General features: G+C 37.3%; 1 pseudogene; it reads left to right on the top strand.

The window, feature by feature from the left end:
* Nucleotides 1–3,611: 3,611 nt before the first annotated feature.
* Nucleotides 3,612–11,735, top strand: LOC100991445 (olfactory receptor 4A5-like; annotated as a pseudogene).
* The last annotated feature ends 5,379 nt before the right edge of the window (nt 11,736–17,114 follow it).

Raw genomic sequence — 17,114 nt, forward strand, 5'->3', positions numbered from 1 at the left:
TATGTTAAAGCATCTTTATATTTTGGTCATTTGCTTTGGTGCTATACTTCTCTAATGACTGAGATAATGAGAAGCCAGGGTGAAACTATGGAAACTGTAGCCACTAGGAACTAATTCTACATCCATGGATCAGCCATTTATATTCTTGTGTTTTATGATCACACATAGATGCATGAGGTATCTATGTTAATCCTCAGTGAAAGAAGCATTGCTTTTCTGGACCAAGATGTGAGTGTTCGAAACCATTGACAGGAGATATACATTGAAAATTCCTGTGATATGTTGAAATATAGCTAGTGTCTTAAAAATCAATGGTTTTATTAGATAAATTCTAATTGGAAAAATTGAGCTAGAAATATGAAAATTTACAAGAATATAAAATGTATACTTGTTTTAATACACAGCCTAATTGGTTGTATTTTTCCATTTGCCAAATAAGAAGAGAAACATGTTCCATATTACATGTATAATAAATAAACCAATGGGTGTATAATCTTAGTTTATGGGATGTTATATTTTACATGATGTATTAATAAAGGTGTATAATTACTTTTAGATATATTTGATTAGAGAATTTAAAATTCCGGATCTTGTCAATTGTGTTAGAGTGCAAAGGAATAAATGCATGTTATGTTTTAGAAGCATTATATGGGTTTTTAATGATGAATCTAAAAATTATCCCAGCAAACATACTAGTAGATATATATGGTCAGGAAGGTACTAGTCTACTGTCATTTAAATAGATTTATAAACTGTGACTGTGAAATATAATATTATAGAGGTTTTTGTTATTATGGAATTTTATCTTTTGAAAATGACATGTTCTTAGGAAAGTATATTAAATCATTTTTTTCTAGAACAACGTTAACTTAGAAGTCTACATTGAAAGCCTAATAACGCTATGTTTCAGCATATAAAATATTATATTTTAAATTATTTAAACTATAAGGGATAGTTTACATACTCTATTTTTTACAAGTAAACATTAAATTGCCAAATATAATTATCCTTTCGAAATCTACTTTTGATGATGAAACGGAGAAAAGGCCCTAAACCTCGTAGCAAGTAAGGTGTGAAAAAATAATATAATTGTCTATAACTATATTATACACTTGTGTTCTTTAGCAAGTGTGTCTCTATCAGTCTATAGCTTCAATATGACAGAACTCTGGAATCAGCTGGAAATGGTAATGTGAAGGAGACATGTGGAATGTTCATCACAGTTGGTGTTTAGAGGAAGCTCAAATTCCTTCTGCACACATCCTCCTTGACTGCCAGATCTATGTAAGTGGAATCATCTTGTCTACATTTGAGGTGTAGTAATTCTTCAGTTTTCCTACCAGTGAATTATCAGAAAGTTTAAGTTTGTATCTCTACTTTTCCCATTGTTGTCTGTAATTTAAGTTTGTCCTTAACCATCAGATCTAGAGACTTTGAGATATTTTTGTTTTTCTTCTGAGTTTTCTTTTTTTCTTCTCTTTCTTTCTTTTTCTTTTCTTTCTTTCTTTTTGTTTTTGTTTTTGTTTATCTCTTTGTTTACTAGGATCTGAGCTGTGTTTGTTTGGCTACCCCAAGAAGATGCTTGACTCTCCCAGCATCCCACAAGAGGCTGTACTTCCATTATTTTCTTGAGAAAAATCTTTCTGAAGAAAATGTTTTGAAGAATACTTGCCTCAATTATCACATTAATCTTAATCTTCTGATTACCTGTGGATATAACTTATTTATTATAATTACTCTGTTTTCTTATTTAACCCCTTTTTCTTTCATTTTTACCATACAGCTCTACCTCTGATGAGGGGTCCAACTTTTCTACTATAATTCTGCTTGATCTTGTCAAAATATGTTTCATCAAGATAAAATCACTACTCATACATAATTAAATAGATAATTCCTAAGACATACAATTATATTGTGTTCCCCAAAAGCCTTTCCTGAATTACAGGTGTCTGCTTGTTTTTTCCCTGAACTATGTCTATAAATCTTTTCAAATTGACAGATATCCCCATGATGAGTTCTGATCCAATGTTCACAATGAAGCATTCAGTAACATGTACTGAGCCCTTATGAGGTGCCAGCCATTGTTCTAGGCACTTTACTTTGTTGTAATAAAACAACCTTAAGAGGTCTTAAATCATAGTGAGGCATAGAGAGTTTTGGTAAGTGGCCCAAAGTCACACAGTAAGTGGTGAACCGGGGTTATAGCTGAGTCACTGTGGCTCCAATGTCGACGTTATTCACCACATGCTACGCTTTCTCTCCATGGATGTCTTGAATCTCAAAAATATGCATATTGAATGAAAAATCTGTAGTCATTATTTACTCACACTAATCATGAAACATCTACCACTGACTACAGTTATTCATGTAACAGTCTTGAGCTTTGAAATTGCTATTTAATTATAAATATATGAAAAATAAAAAAGTCAGCAGAATAGAATAAGGGAGAGGTGTACTAATAGTTTCCTAGATGGTTGACTAGAAAGGATTATCAGTTTATCTAATTTAATCAAACTATTTTCCACTAAGAAAACACAAACAAATTTTTAAATGCATTCAGAAAATGACTGAAATTCATGCAGTCTTACATTGAATTTGGAATTTTTCTTCTAGTATGCTTTTTAAAAAAAATCTGGACACTAGGGTTCTATTTTTGAGTGCTCTCAGTATCTAGATAGTGTTATAAATAAACCATGTCCCCTGTTCTGTGCCTCTTTGTACAGTGTCTGTTTTTTCCTCTTTCACTATGTAGTTCACCCCAAGAATTCAGAAAAAAATACTCACTACTAATGTGACACTTGATGATAATTATGAGTTAGTTCACTGAAGTTCAAAATTAGTTGCTGAAAATCAGGATATTGTTGTAAGTGTGACAAAAAATTATGAAACAGGCAAGAATATGATCTAGACCATTAATAGATCCTTATAAGGTGAACAGACAATCAGACTAAGTAATTGCTACAGGGAATAATGTGATAAATAATATTTTACTATTTATACAGGTTAATGTCCAGTCGCTTGACATTTAGTGAGATATTCATAAAGAATGAACATATTTCCAGACGTGAAGGACCAAATGTCTAATAGTGGAATTCAATAGTACTGAGTGAGATATTTCAGAGGATGTTATTTTTGATGCTACACCGATCATAAAGTAAAGATTCCACAACAACTACAAACTCAAAGGACTGAATCTATGTCAATTTACTTATTTAGAGTTTATTACCACCACCATAAAGTAAGTTTCTTGAGACCAAGAATCTATTTCCTATTCACCATAGCTATCTGTTGTGCCAAGAAATATGTTTTAAATAAGGAGTTATGAAACGTATGAATGGCTGTTGGGTGTTTAACTCTTCTTCTGTACAGAATATTCACTAACACTTAGAGACAGAAGCTGTTACCTGTAGGCTCAACCTATAATCTTTGAGGAGATGAGCAACTCAATAGAGATTCACTAAATGTTTATTGTGCATAAACCACTGTTGAAGACATAAAGATGAAGATGTGCTCTGTGACATCATGGATGTATTCATGCTCCTGTTCACTGTTTCATTACAGGTCCTGCCTCCTGAGTTCTCAACTCTGATACAAGCCTTAGAGAAGAGTAAATGGGATTGAGTAACAATGTTACAGAATTTGTCCTCCTGGGCCTCACTCAGGATCCTAATTGCAAAAAGCATTATTTGTAATGTTTTTACTCACGTACGTTGTAACTACGGCGGGCAACCTGATCATTGTTGTGACCATTATTGCCACCCCTCCTTGGGCTCCCCACTGTACTTCTTCCTTGCCTGCCTGTCATTTATGGATGCTGTATATTCCACTTCCTTTTCTCCTAAATTGATGATAGACTTACTCTGTGATAAAAGACTGTTTCCTTCCCAGCTTGCATGGGCCAGCTATTTGCAGACCACCTATTTGGTGGTGTTGAGGTCTTTCTTTTGGTGGGGATGGCCTATGATCGCTATGTGGCCATCTGTAAGCCACTGCACTATTTGATCATCATGAATCGACAGGTTTGCATCCTTCTCTTGGTGGTGGCCGTGACTGGAGGTTTTTTGCATTCTATGTTTCAAATTTTTGTTGTGTACAGTCTCCCTTTCTGTGGCCCTAATGTCATTGACCACTTTGTCTGTGACATGTACCCATTATTGGAACTGGCGTGCACTGACACCTACTTTATAGGCCTCACTGTGATTGCCAATGGTGGAGCAATCTGTATGGTCATCTTCATCCTTCTACTAATCTCCTATGGAGTCATCCTAAACTCCCTTAAAACTTATAGTCAGGAAGGGAGGCGTAAAGCCCTATCTACCTGCAGCTCCCACATTACCATGGTTGTCCTCTTTTTTGTTCCCTGTATTTTCATGTATGTTAGACCTGTTTCAAACTTTCCTATTGATAAATTCATGACTGTGTTTTATACAGTTGTCACACCCATGTTGAATCCATTAATATACACACTGAGAAATTTAGCGATAAGAATTGCTATGAAAAAACTCTGGTGTAAAAACTTAACTATATTTAGAATAAGGGTGTTCTGGCTGGGTGTGGTGATTCTCGCCTGTAATCCCAACAATTTGGGAGGTCGAAGCAGGTGGATCACAAAGTCAGGAATTTGAGGCCACCCTGGCCAATGTGGTGAAACCCCATTTCTACTAAAAAATACAAAAATTAGCTGGGCATGGTGGCACATGCCTGTAGTCCCAGCTACTCAGGAGGCTAGGCAGGAGTCACTTGAACCCGGGAGGTGGAGGTTGCAGTGAGCCGAGATTGTGCCACTACACTCTAGCCTGGGTGACAGAGTCACTGTCATCCAGTGGAATTACAATTCCATTTTAATTGTCTATCGAGACAAGGAATTTCTTCCAAATGCCCAGCACACAATAGAGAAAGATAGGGCTAGGCAATTAAAATAGGTGCTCCTGTTCACAAGGGAAGATGATGTTGCTTTCTTCAGTGTGATTTACCTGAAGACTTTGTAGAATATATAAGCACCATACTCACAAATAGCTTTGAAACTGGAAATGTATAATTGCATTCATACCACTGAGCAACAAGACTGGAAACCTCTGTGAGAAGTTCCTATTATTCTGAAGTTATACTTATGAATATGATATACTTCCCAGAGCCACTTCTAAAATATGTTTCTACACATCCTATTTCCATTTTATTAAGATATTTTGATATGCTAAGTCATTAATGACATTAAGTTGTGTCTCTGTGCAAGCCCAATAACTTCTGAGTAGTTGCCTTTCCAATGGCCTTCCTCTGGACACGTATCAGGAATTACTGAATCTCAAATCCCAATAATCATCACAGGGTAGCAGGAGTAGGTTTCTGCAAGAGCCGTCAGTCTGCATATGTTCATATATATACACTTTCAAAAATGACTGTGCATTAGGTTCTTGGTTCTAATGGCATTGCATGAGCAACTTTCCATTATGAATCTTCTAGAGCCCTTGTCATTTATTTCTCATTATTGTATGTTGCAGATCTAGTGGAATGATTGCTAAGGTTTGTGAAATATCTCTGATGGTCACAAACCATGCTGTTCTCAAAATCTTGCATGATTAGTCTAAGCTTTGTTTGTTGACCAGACTGATAAATCACATTTGACTACTAATATTTACCATAGTTCCCGTACTTTTCCACGTTCCTTCTTCTGAGGAAGAAATTACTACAATATTATCAAAGAAATGAATTAATTTATTTTGATTATGTTCATGTCTAAGTTTCATTTCACCAAATTATGGCATTACGCTAAGTGTATGTCTTTGGGGAAAATGGCAACCATATGTTGCATTTCTTTACACATAAAAGCAACTATTCTGGATATTCCTTTAATCCTAAAAGTTGTTCTGGAAGTCCAAATATATAAGATTTGTAACTAAAATTTTGAAAGACTAATGAGTTATTCTGAATAAGGCATATTACAATTTTATAAAAATTAAAATAATATGGTGCTGTTTGAAATATAAAGATAAGTAAATAAAAGTACTTGTAAATTGAAACCATTCCATAAACACATTTAAAATGCAACTGTTTCAGTTAGCATGTTTTTGGTTCAAATAATAGAACACTGAATTCAAACTTTTTTGAAATATAAGAATATTTATTGATTGGCTAGCCTGAATGCACTTTTCAATATTATGAAAATAGTCAAGGTGAGTTGATAAAATGGATCAATTATGTTTTTAAAGAACACTTTTCTTTGTTTATTTGTCCCATGAGTCACAATATTAATTAAATCTGGCTCTCCTATCACAAAAGGGTTGCTATCTGTAATGATTTACAGAACGCTCTTCCCACATCTGTGACAGAGATAATTAACCTGATTGTGATGTGGAATGGAGATGTTATAACACAATGGTTGCAAGAAATAATACTTTTTTCTTCCAGGTGACTTACCTGAGCACATCTTGCCATTTCCTTTTCCAATAGTGATAATAAATGAGAAAGTGCAGGAGGTCTTTCCTGAATGGGTATAATGAACAGGGATGAGATATTTTGAGGATGAAAGTCTGGACTATCCCATTAAATAACTTAGAAGATCTGCAAAGATGCTAGCAGAAAGTGAAGTGGGAAAAAATTGATAAGGAAGAAGATGGTAAATAGCAGTTGCAGCTCTGAGATCAGTGGCAGTGGCAAGAGACATAGTTTGTCATTGAACCTTTATATTTTAGTTCCCCTCAAGTAAGATAATTCTAAAAAAGCTGTTCTGATAATGTATAAGAATATATAAATTCAATTGGCATAAGGGGTATATTATGGCCTATATGAAGAGGCAGTGCCCTGCCCTTCATTTAGGAAAGAATAATTCATTTTTCTAGCTGTTGGGTGTGCTGTTAGTAGACAGCATTCAGATGATAGCCCCTTCAGTGTCTTTAGACCTGGAGGACTTGAATAATTTCAGTATTTTATTTTACTTTTAATTGATGAATAATAATATTATGTATGTAAAGGGTAAGATGTGATGTTTTGAGATCACTTGCAGTAACATGGATGAGCCTGGAGTGCATTATGCTACATGAAATGAATTCTTAAATGAACGTTTAGTGCATTAGTTTTTCAGTCTTTATCATTTTCCAATTAATACAACTGAGATTTTAGCTGACTTTTATGTGCTTTGGTAGGTTGTATTTTTATAAACATTAAGCTCAAAATATTTTATAATTTCCATGGTAATTTATTTTACCAATAGTTTGTTACAAAGTGATTTACTTATTTTTCAAATATGCAGAAATTTCTGGATATTTTTATTTTTTATTTTTTATATGTTATTGGGGTACAGGTGGTACAGGTGGTATTTGATTACATGAATAATTTCTTTAGTGGTGACTTGTGAGATTTTCTTACACCATCTACACAACCATATCGGTTGTGTTTTATTCCTCAACCTCCTCCACTCTTCCCCCCAAGTATGCAAAGTCCATTGTATCATTCTTATGCCTTTGCATCCTCATAGCTTAGCTCCCACATATCAGTGAGAACATATGATGTTTGATTTTCCATTCCTGAGTTACTTCACTTGGAATAATAGTCTCCAGTCTCATCTAGGCCACTTCAAATGATGTTAATTCATTCCTATTTATGGCTGTGTACTATTCCATCATATATATATATATCACAGTTTCTTAATCCATTCATTGATTAATGGGCATTTGGGTTGGTTCTGTGATTTTGTAATTGTGAATTGTGCTGCTATAAATATGCATGTGTATCTTTTTCTTGTAATGACTTCTTTTCCTCATTGTAGATACCCAGTAGTGGGATTGTTGGATCAAATGGTAGTTCTACTTTAATCCTCAAAGCAACTCCACACTGTTTTCCATAGTGGCTGTACTAGTTTACATTCCCACCAGCAGTATAAAAATGTTCCCTGTTCACTGCATCTATGCCAATTTGAACTCCTTTTTGATTTTTGAACATGGCCATTCTTTTAGGAGTGAGGTGGGTATCACATTGCAGTTTTGATTTGCGTTCCCCTGATCATCAGTGATTTTGAGCATTTTGTCATACTTTTTTTGACCATTTGTCTATCTTCTTTTGAGAATTGTCTACTCGTGTCCTTAGCCCACTTTTTGATGGGATTGTGTTTTTTTTCTTACTGATTTGTTTGAGTTCATTGTAGATTCTGGATATTAGTCCTTTGTCAGATGTATAGATTGTGAAGATTTCTCCTACCCCGTGGGTTGTCTGTTTACTCTGCTGATTTCCTTTTGCCATGCAAAGCTCTTATTTTAATTAGGTTTCAGCTATTTATCTTTGTGTTTATTGCATTTGCTTTTGGGTTCTTGGTAATAAAATCTTACCTAAGCCAATGTCTAGAAGGGTTTTTCCAATGTTATCTTCTAGATTTTTTATAGTTTCAGGTCTTAGGTTTAAGTTCTTAATCCATCTTGAGTTGAGTTTTGTATAAGATGAGAGATGAGGATCCAGTTTCATTCTTGCACATGCGGCTAGTCAATTATCCCAGTGCCATTTGTAGAAAAGGATATCCTTTCCCCACTTTATGTTTTTGTTTGCTTTGTCGAAGATCAGTTGGCTGTATGGATTTGGGTTTATTTCTAGGCTCTCTATTCTGTATCATTGGTCTATGTGCCTAATTTTGTACCAGTTCTACACTGTTTTGTTGACTATGGCCTTAAAGTGTACTTTGAAATCAGATAGTGTGATGCCTCCAGAATTTTTTTTTTTCTCAGTCTTCCTTTGGCTATGCGGGCCCTTTTTTGGTTCCATATGAATTTTAGAATTGTTTTTTTTCTATTTCTGTGAAGAATGATGTTGGTAGTTTAATCAGAATTGCAATGAATTAGTAGATTGCTTTTGGCAGTATGGTCATTTTCACAATATTGACTCAACTCATTCATGAGCATGGGATGTGTTTCCATTTGTTCATGTAGTCAATGATTTCTTTCAGCAATGTTTTGTAGTTCTCCTTGTAGAGGTCTTTTGACTTCTTGGTTAGGTATGTTCCTAAGTATTTTATTTTTGAGTTTTTGCAGTTATTGTAAAAGGGATTAGTTATTTATTTGATTCTCTGCTCAGTCACTGTTGGTGTATAGAAGAGCTACTGGTTTGTGTAAATGAATCTTGTATCCGGAAAATTTGTTTAACTCTTTTTATCAGTTCTAGGAGCGTTTTGGAGGAGTTGTAGGGTTTTTGTGGTAAATGATCATATCATCAGCAAACAGAGACAGTTTGACTTCCTCTTTACCCATTTCTATGCCCTTTATTTCTTTCTCTTGTCTGGTTGTTCTGACTAGAACTTCCAGTACTATGTTGAAGAGGAGTGGTGAGAGTAGGCATCCTTATCTTGTTCCAGTTCTCAGAGAGAATGCTTTCAACATTTCCCCATTCAGTATTGTGTTGGCTGTGGGTTTGTCATGGATGGCTTTTATTACATTAAGATATGTCCCTTGTATGCTGATTTTGCTGAGAGTTTTCATCGTAAATGGAAACTGGATTTTGTTGAATATTTTTTCTGCACCTACTGAAATGATCATGTGATTTTTTTTGTTTTAATTCTGTTTGGGTGTTTCATTCCATTTATTGACCTGTGTATTTTAAACCATCCCTTCATCCCTTGTTTGAAACCCACTTGACCATGGTGGATTATTCTTTGGACATGGTAGATATGGTTAGCTAGTATTTTCTTTTCTTTCTTTCTTTTTTTTTTTTTTTTTGTATACCAGTATTTATTTCACTTTTATTGCATTACATTATTCCATTATATTTGTCTTTGGTTTTACCATGATGTGTCTAGCTGTAGGTTTCCTTTTTATTATTATTATACTTTAGGTTCTGGGGTACATGTGCAGAACATGCAGCTTTGTTACATAGGTATACATGTGCCATGGTGGTTTGCTGTTCCCATCTACCCATCATCTGCATTACGTATTTCTCCTAATGCTATATCTCCCTTTTCCCCCACCCCCAACAGTCTCCAGGGTATGATGTTCCCCTCTCTGTGTCCATGTATTCTCATTTTTTTAACTCTCACTTATGAGCGAGAATATGTGGTGTTTGGTTTTCTTTTACTGTGTTAATTTACTGAGAATGATGGTTTCCATCTTCATGCATGTCCCTGCACAGGACATGAACTTATTCTTTTTTATGGCTGCATAGTTTTCCATGGTATATATGTACCACATTTTCTATATCCAGTCTATCATTGATGGTCATTTGGGTTGTTTCCAAGTTTTTGCTATTGTAAATAGTGCTGCAATGAACATATTTGTGTCTGCATAGTAGATTGATTTATGTTCCTTTAGGTATATACCCAGTAATGGGATTACTGGGTCAAATGGTATTTCTGGTTCTAGATCCTTGAGGAATCCCCACACTGTCTTCCAAAATGGATGAACTAATTTACACTCCCACCAACAGTTTAAAAGTGTTATCTATTTCTTCATCAAATGTTAGACTAATGTAAATAAATGCATCTGTTGTTCCTAACATTTTAATGATTGCCATTGTAACTGACATGTGGTGATATTTCATTATGGTTTTGATTTGCATTTCTCTAATGACCAGTGATAATGAGCTCTTTTCATATGTTTTTTGCTGCATAAATGTCTTAGTTGAGAAGTGTCTGTTCATATCCTTTGCCAACTTTTTGATGGGGTTGTTGTTTTTTTTTTTCTTGTAAATTTAAGTTTCTTGTAGATTCTGGGTATTAGACCTTTGTCAGAAGGACAGATGGCAAAATTTTTCTTCCATTCTGTACATTGCTGGTTCACTCTTTTGATAGTTTCTTTTGTTGTGAAGAAGCTCTTTAGTTTATTTAAATCCCGTTTGTCAATTTTGGCTTTTGCTGCAATTTTGTTTGGTGTTTTTGTCATGAAGTCTTTTCCTATGCCTATGTCCTGAATGATATTGCCTAGGTGTTCCTCTAGGGTTTTTATAGTTTTATGTTTTATGTTTAAGTCTTTAATCCATCATGAGTTAATTTTGTATAAGTTGTAAGGAAGGGGTCCAGTTTCAGTTTTTTACATATGGCCAGCCAGTTTTTCTAGCACCATTTATTAAATAGGGAATCCTTTCCCCATTGCTTGTTTTTGTCAGGTTTGTCAAAGATCAGATGGCTGCAGATGTGTAGTGTCATTTCTGAGGACTCTGTTCTCTTCCATTGGTCTACATATCTTTTTTTTTTTTTTTTTTTTTTTGGTACCAGTGATGTGCTGTTTTGTTTACTGTACTTTTGTAGTATAGTTTGAAGTCAGGTAGCGTGATGCCTTCAGCTTTGTTCTTTTTGCTTAGAATTGTCTTGGGTATATGGGCTCTTTTTTAGTTCCATATGATATTTAAAGTAGTTTTTTCTAAGTCTGTGAAGAAAGTCAATGGTAGCTTGAGGTGAATAGCATGTAATCTATAAATTACTTTGAGCAGTATGGTCATATTCATGATATTAATTCTTTTTCTCCATGAGGTTGGAATTGTTTTTCATTTGTTTGTATCCTCCTTTATTTTCTTGGGCAGTGGTTTGTAGTTATTGAAGAGGTTTTCCAAGTCTCTTATAAGCTGTATCCCTAGGCATTTTATTCTCTTTGTAGAAATTTTAAATGGGAGCTCACTCATGATTTGGCTCTCTGTTTGTTTATTATTGGTGTATTGCAATGCTTGTGATTTTTGCACATTGATTTTTAATACACTTACAAGCAAAACACAAATGTTAAAATGGTCCTTTGCTCATTAAAAATGGGCCAAGAACATAAACAGACATTTCTCAAAAGAAGACACACATTCAGCCAACAAGTTTATGAAAAAATGCTCAACTTCATCAAATGTTAGAGAAATGCATATCAAAATTAAATTAGAAACCATTTCACACCAGTCAAAACCGTTATTATTAAATTGTAAAAAAAAAATAACAGATGCTAGTAATGTTGCAGAGAAAACAGAACACTTATATACTAGTGGTGGGAGTGTAAATTCATTCAATCTTTATGGAAAGCAGTGTGACAACCACTTAGTGACATAGAAACAGAATTAACATTTCACCCAGCATTCTCATTATTGATTATATGCTCAAAGGAACATAAATTGTTCTATATAAAAATATATCAATGCATATAGTATTAGTCTGTTTTCACACTGCTGATAAAAACATACCCGAGTTTGGCAATTTACAAAAGAAAGAGGTTTAATGGACTTACTGTTCCAAGAGGCTGTAGAGGCCACACAATCATGGCAGAAAGCAAGGAGGAGCAACTTATGTCTTACATGGATGGCAGCAGGCAAAGAGAGAGCTCTGTAGGCAAACTCCCCCATATAAAACCATCAGATGTTCTGAGACTTATTCGCTATCATGAGAACAGCATGGGAAAGACCTGCTCCCATAATTTAATTACCTCTATCAGGTCCCTCCAACTACATGTGGGAATTCAAGATGAGATTTGGGTAGGAGACAGAGCCAAATCATATCATTCTGCCTCCTGGCTCCTCCCAAATCTCATGTCCTCACATTTCAAAACAAATCATGCCTTCCCAACAGTCCCCCAAAGTCTTAACTCATTTCAGCATTAACTCTGAAGTCCATAGCCCAAAGTCCCATCTGAAACAAGGCTAGTCCCTTCAGCCTATGAGCCTGTAAGATCAAAAGCAAGTTAGTTACTTTCTAGATACAATGGGGGTACAGGCATTGGGTAAATACAGTCAGGTCATGCTGATGGAAGAGGTGGATTCCCATGGTCTTCTATGGCTCTCTTCCTGTGGCTTTGCACGGCATAGCTTTCCTCCTGGCTGGCTTCATGGGCTGGTGTGTCTATGGCTTTTCCAGGTGCATGGTGCAAGCTGTCAGTGTATCTATTATTCTGGAGTCTGGAGGTCGGTGGCCCTCTTCTCACAGCTTCAAGGACTGCACCACAGTTGTGACTCCCTGTGGGGGCTCTGACCACACTTTTCCTTTCCACACTACCTTAGCAGAGCTTCTCCATTAATTCCCTGCCCTGCAGAAAACTTCTGCATGGACATCCAGGTATTTTCTTACATCCTCTGAAACCTAAGTGGAGGTTTCCAGACCTAAATTCTTGACTTCTGTGCACCCACAGGCTCAACACCCAATGAAGCTGCCAAGGCTTGGGGTTTGCAGCCTATGAAGCTACAGACTGAACTGTACCTTGCCCCCTTTTAGTCATGGCTGGAGAAGCTGTGATCCAGTGCACCAAATCCTTAGACTGCACACAGCAGAGGGATGCTGGGTCAGACCCATGAAACCATTTTTCCTTCTTGGTCTCAGGGCCAGAGATGGGAGAGGCTGGCAAAAAATTCTCAGACATGCCCTGGAGACATTTTGCACATTGTTTTGGGCATTAACATTCACCCCTCATTACTTAGGCAAATATCTGCAGGCTGCTTGAATTTCTCCTCAGAAAATGGGATTTACTTTTCTATCACATTGTCACATTGCAAATTTCTCAAACTTTAATGCTCTGCTTCCGTTATAAAACTGAATGCCTTTAACAGCACCTATGCCACCTCTTGAATATTTTGCTGCTTAAAATCTTTCTTCCAACTGATACTCTAAATCACTTCTCTCAAGTTGAAAATTCCACAAATCTCTAGGGCAGGGGCAAAATGCTGCCAGACTCTTTCTTAAAACATAACAAGGGGAAGATGGCCGAATAGGAACAGCTCCGGTCTACAGCTCCCAGCGTGAGCGACGCAGAAGACGGGTGATTTCTGCATTTCCATCTGAGGTACCGGGTTCATCTCACTAGGGAGTGCCAGACAGTGGGCGCAGGCCAGTGGGTGCGCGCACCGTGTGCGAGCCAAAGCAGGGCGAGGCATTGCCTCACCTGGGAAGCGCAAGGGGTCAGGGAGTTCCCTTTCTGAGTCAAAGAAAGGGGTGATGGACGCACCTGGAAAATCGGGTCACTCCCACCCGAATGTTGAGCTTTTCAGACCGGCTTAAAAAATCGGTGCACCACGATACTATATCCCACACCTGGCTCGGAGGGTCCTACGCCCACGGAGTCTCGCTGATTGCTAGCACAGCAGTCTGAGATCAAACTGCAAGGCGGCAGCGAGGCTAGGGGAGGGGCGCCCGCCATTGCCCAGGCTTGATTAGGTAAACAAAGCAGCCGGGAAGCTCGAACTGGGTGGAGCCCACCACAGTTCAAGGAGGAGTGCCTGCCTCTGTAGGCTCCACCTCTGGGGGCAGGGCACAGACAAACAAAAAGACAGCAGTAACCTCTGCAGACTTAAATGTCCCTGTCTGACAGCTTTGAAGAGAGCAGTGGTTCTCCCAGCACGCAGCTGGAGAACTGAGAATGGGCAGACTGCCTCCTCAAGTGGGTCCCTGACCCCTGATCCCCGAGCAGCCTAAGTGGGAGGCACCCCCCAGCAGGGGCACACTGACACCTCACACTGCAGGGTATTCCAACAGACCTGCAGCTGAGGGTCCTGTCTGTTAGAAGGAAAACTAACAAACAGAAAGGACATCCACACTGAAAACCCATCTGTACATCACCATCAGCAAAGACCAAAAGTAGATAAAACCACAAAGATGGGGAAAAAACAGAACAGAAAAACTGGAAACTCTAAAACGCAGAGCGCCTCTCCTCCTACAAAGGAAAGCAGTTCCTCACCAGCAATGGAACAAAGCTGGATGGAGAATGATTTTGACGAGCTGAGAGAAGGCTTCAGACGATCAAATTACTCTGAGCTACGGGAGGACATTCAAACCAAAGGCAAAGAAGTTGAAAACTTTGAAAAAAATTTAGAAGAATGTATAACTAGAATAACCAATACGGAGAAGTGCTTAAAGGAGCTGATGCAGCTGAAAACCAAGGTTCGAGAACGACGTGAAGAATGCAGAAGCCTCAGGAGCCGATGCGATCAACTGGAAGAAAGGGTATCAGCAATGGAAGATGAAATGAATGAAATGAAGCGAGAAGCGAAGTTTAGAGAAAAAAGAATAAAAAGAAATGAGCAAAGCCTCCAAGAAATATGGGACTATGTGAAAAGACCAAATCTACGTCTGATTGGTGTACCTGAAAGTGATGCAGAGAATGGAACCAAGTTGGAAAACACTCTGCAGGATATTATCCAGGAGAACTTCCCCAATCTAGCAAGGCAGGCCAACGTACAGATTCAGGAAATACAGAGAATGCCACAAAGATACTCCTCGAGAAGAGCAACTCCAAGACACATAATTGTCAGATTCACCAAAGTGGAAATGAAGGAAAAAATGTTAATGGCAGCCAGAGAGAAAGGTCGGGTTACCCTCAAAGGGAAGCCCATCAGACTAACAGCGGATCTCTCGGCAGAAACCCTACAACCCAGAAGAGAGTGGGGGCCAATATTCAACATTCTTAAAGAAAAGAATTTTCAACCCAGAGTTTCATATCCAGCCAAGCTAAGCTTCATAAGTGAAGGAGAAATAAAATACTTTACAGACAAGCAAATGCTGAAAGATTTTGTCACCACCAGGCCTGCCCTAAAAGAGCTCCTGAAGGAAGCGCTAAACATGGAAAGGAACAACCAGTACCAGCTGCTGCAAAATCATGCCAAAATGTAAAGACCATCGAGACTAGGAAGAAACTGCATCAACTAATGAGCAAAATAACCAGCTAACATCATAATGACAGGATCAAATTCACACATAACAATATTAACTTTAAATGTAAATGGACTAAATGCTCCAATTAAAAGACACAGACTGGCAAGTTGGATAAAGAGTCAAGACCCATCAGTGTGCTGTATTCAGGAAATCCATCTCACGTGCAGAGACACACATAGGCTCAAAATAAAAGGATGGAGGAAGATCTACCAAGCAAATGGAAAACAAAAAAGGCAGGGGTTGCAATCCTAGTCTCTGATAAAACAGACTTTAAACCAAAAAAGATCAAAAGAGACAAAGAAGGCCATTACATAATGGTAAAGGGATCAATTCAACAAGAGGAGCTAACTGTCCTAAATATATATGCACCCAATACAGGAGGACCCAGATTCATAAAGCAAGTCCTGAGTGACCTACAAAGAGACTTAGACTCCCACACAATAATAATGGGAGACTTTAACACCACACTGTCAACATTAGACAGATCAACGAGACAGAAAGTCAAAAAGGATACCCAGGAATTGAACTCAGCTCTGCACCAAGCGGACCTAATAGACGTCTACAGAACTCTCCACCCCAAATCAACAGAATATACATTTTTTTCAGCCCCACACCACACCTATTCCAAAATTGACCACATAGTTGGAAGTAAAGCTCCCCTCAGCAAATGTAAAAGAACAGAAATTATAACAAACTATCTCTCAGATCACAGTGCAATTAAACTAGAACTCAGGATTAAGAATCTCACTCAAAGCCACTCAACTACATGGAAACTGAACAACCTGCTCCTGAATGACTACTGGGTACATAACGAAATGAAGGCAGAAATAAAGATGTTCTTTGAAACCAACGAGAACAAAGACACAACATACCAGAATCTCTGGGATGCATTCAAAGCAGTGTGTAGAGGGAAATTTATAGCACTAAATGCCCACAAGAGAAAGCAGGAAAGATCCAAAATTGACACCTTAACATCACAATTAAAAGAACTAGAAAAGCAAGAGCAAACACATTCAAAAGCTAGCAGAAGGCAAGAAATAACTAAAATCAGAGCAGAACTGAAGGAAATAGAGACACAAAAAACCCTTCAAAAAATCAATGAATCCAGGAGTTGGTTTTTTGAAAGGATCAACAAAATTGATAGACCGCTAGCAAGACTAATAAAGAAAAAAAGAGAGAAGAATCAAATAGACACAATAAAAAATGATAAAAGGTATATCACCACCGATCCCACAGAAATACAAACTACCATCAGAGAATACTACAAACACCTCTACTTAAATAAACTAGAAAATCTAGAAGAAATGGATACATTCCTCGACACATACACTCTCCCAAGACTAAACCAGGAAGAAGTTGAATCTCTGAATAGACCAATAACAGGAGCTGAAATTGTGGCAATAATCAATAGTTTACCCACCAAAAAGAGTCCAGGACCAGATGGATTCACAGCCGAATTCTACCAGAGGTACAAGGAGGAACTGGTACCATTCCTTCTGAAGTTATTCCAATCAATAGAAAAAGAGGGAATCCTCCCTAACTC

Source organism: Pan paniscus, chromosome 9, assembly GCF_029289425.2.
Source record: "Pan paniscus chromosome 9, NHGRI_mPanPan1-v2.0_pri, whole genome shotgun sequence".
Classification (NCBI taxonomy): Eukaryota; Metazoa; Chordata; class Mammalia; order Primates; family Hominidae; genus Pan; species Pan paniscus.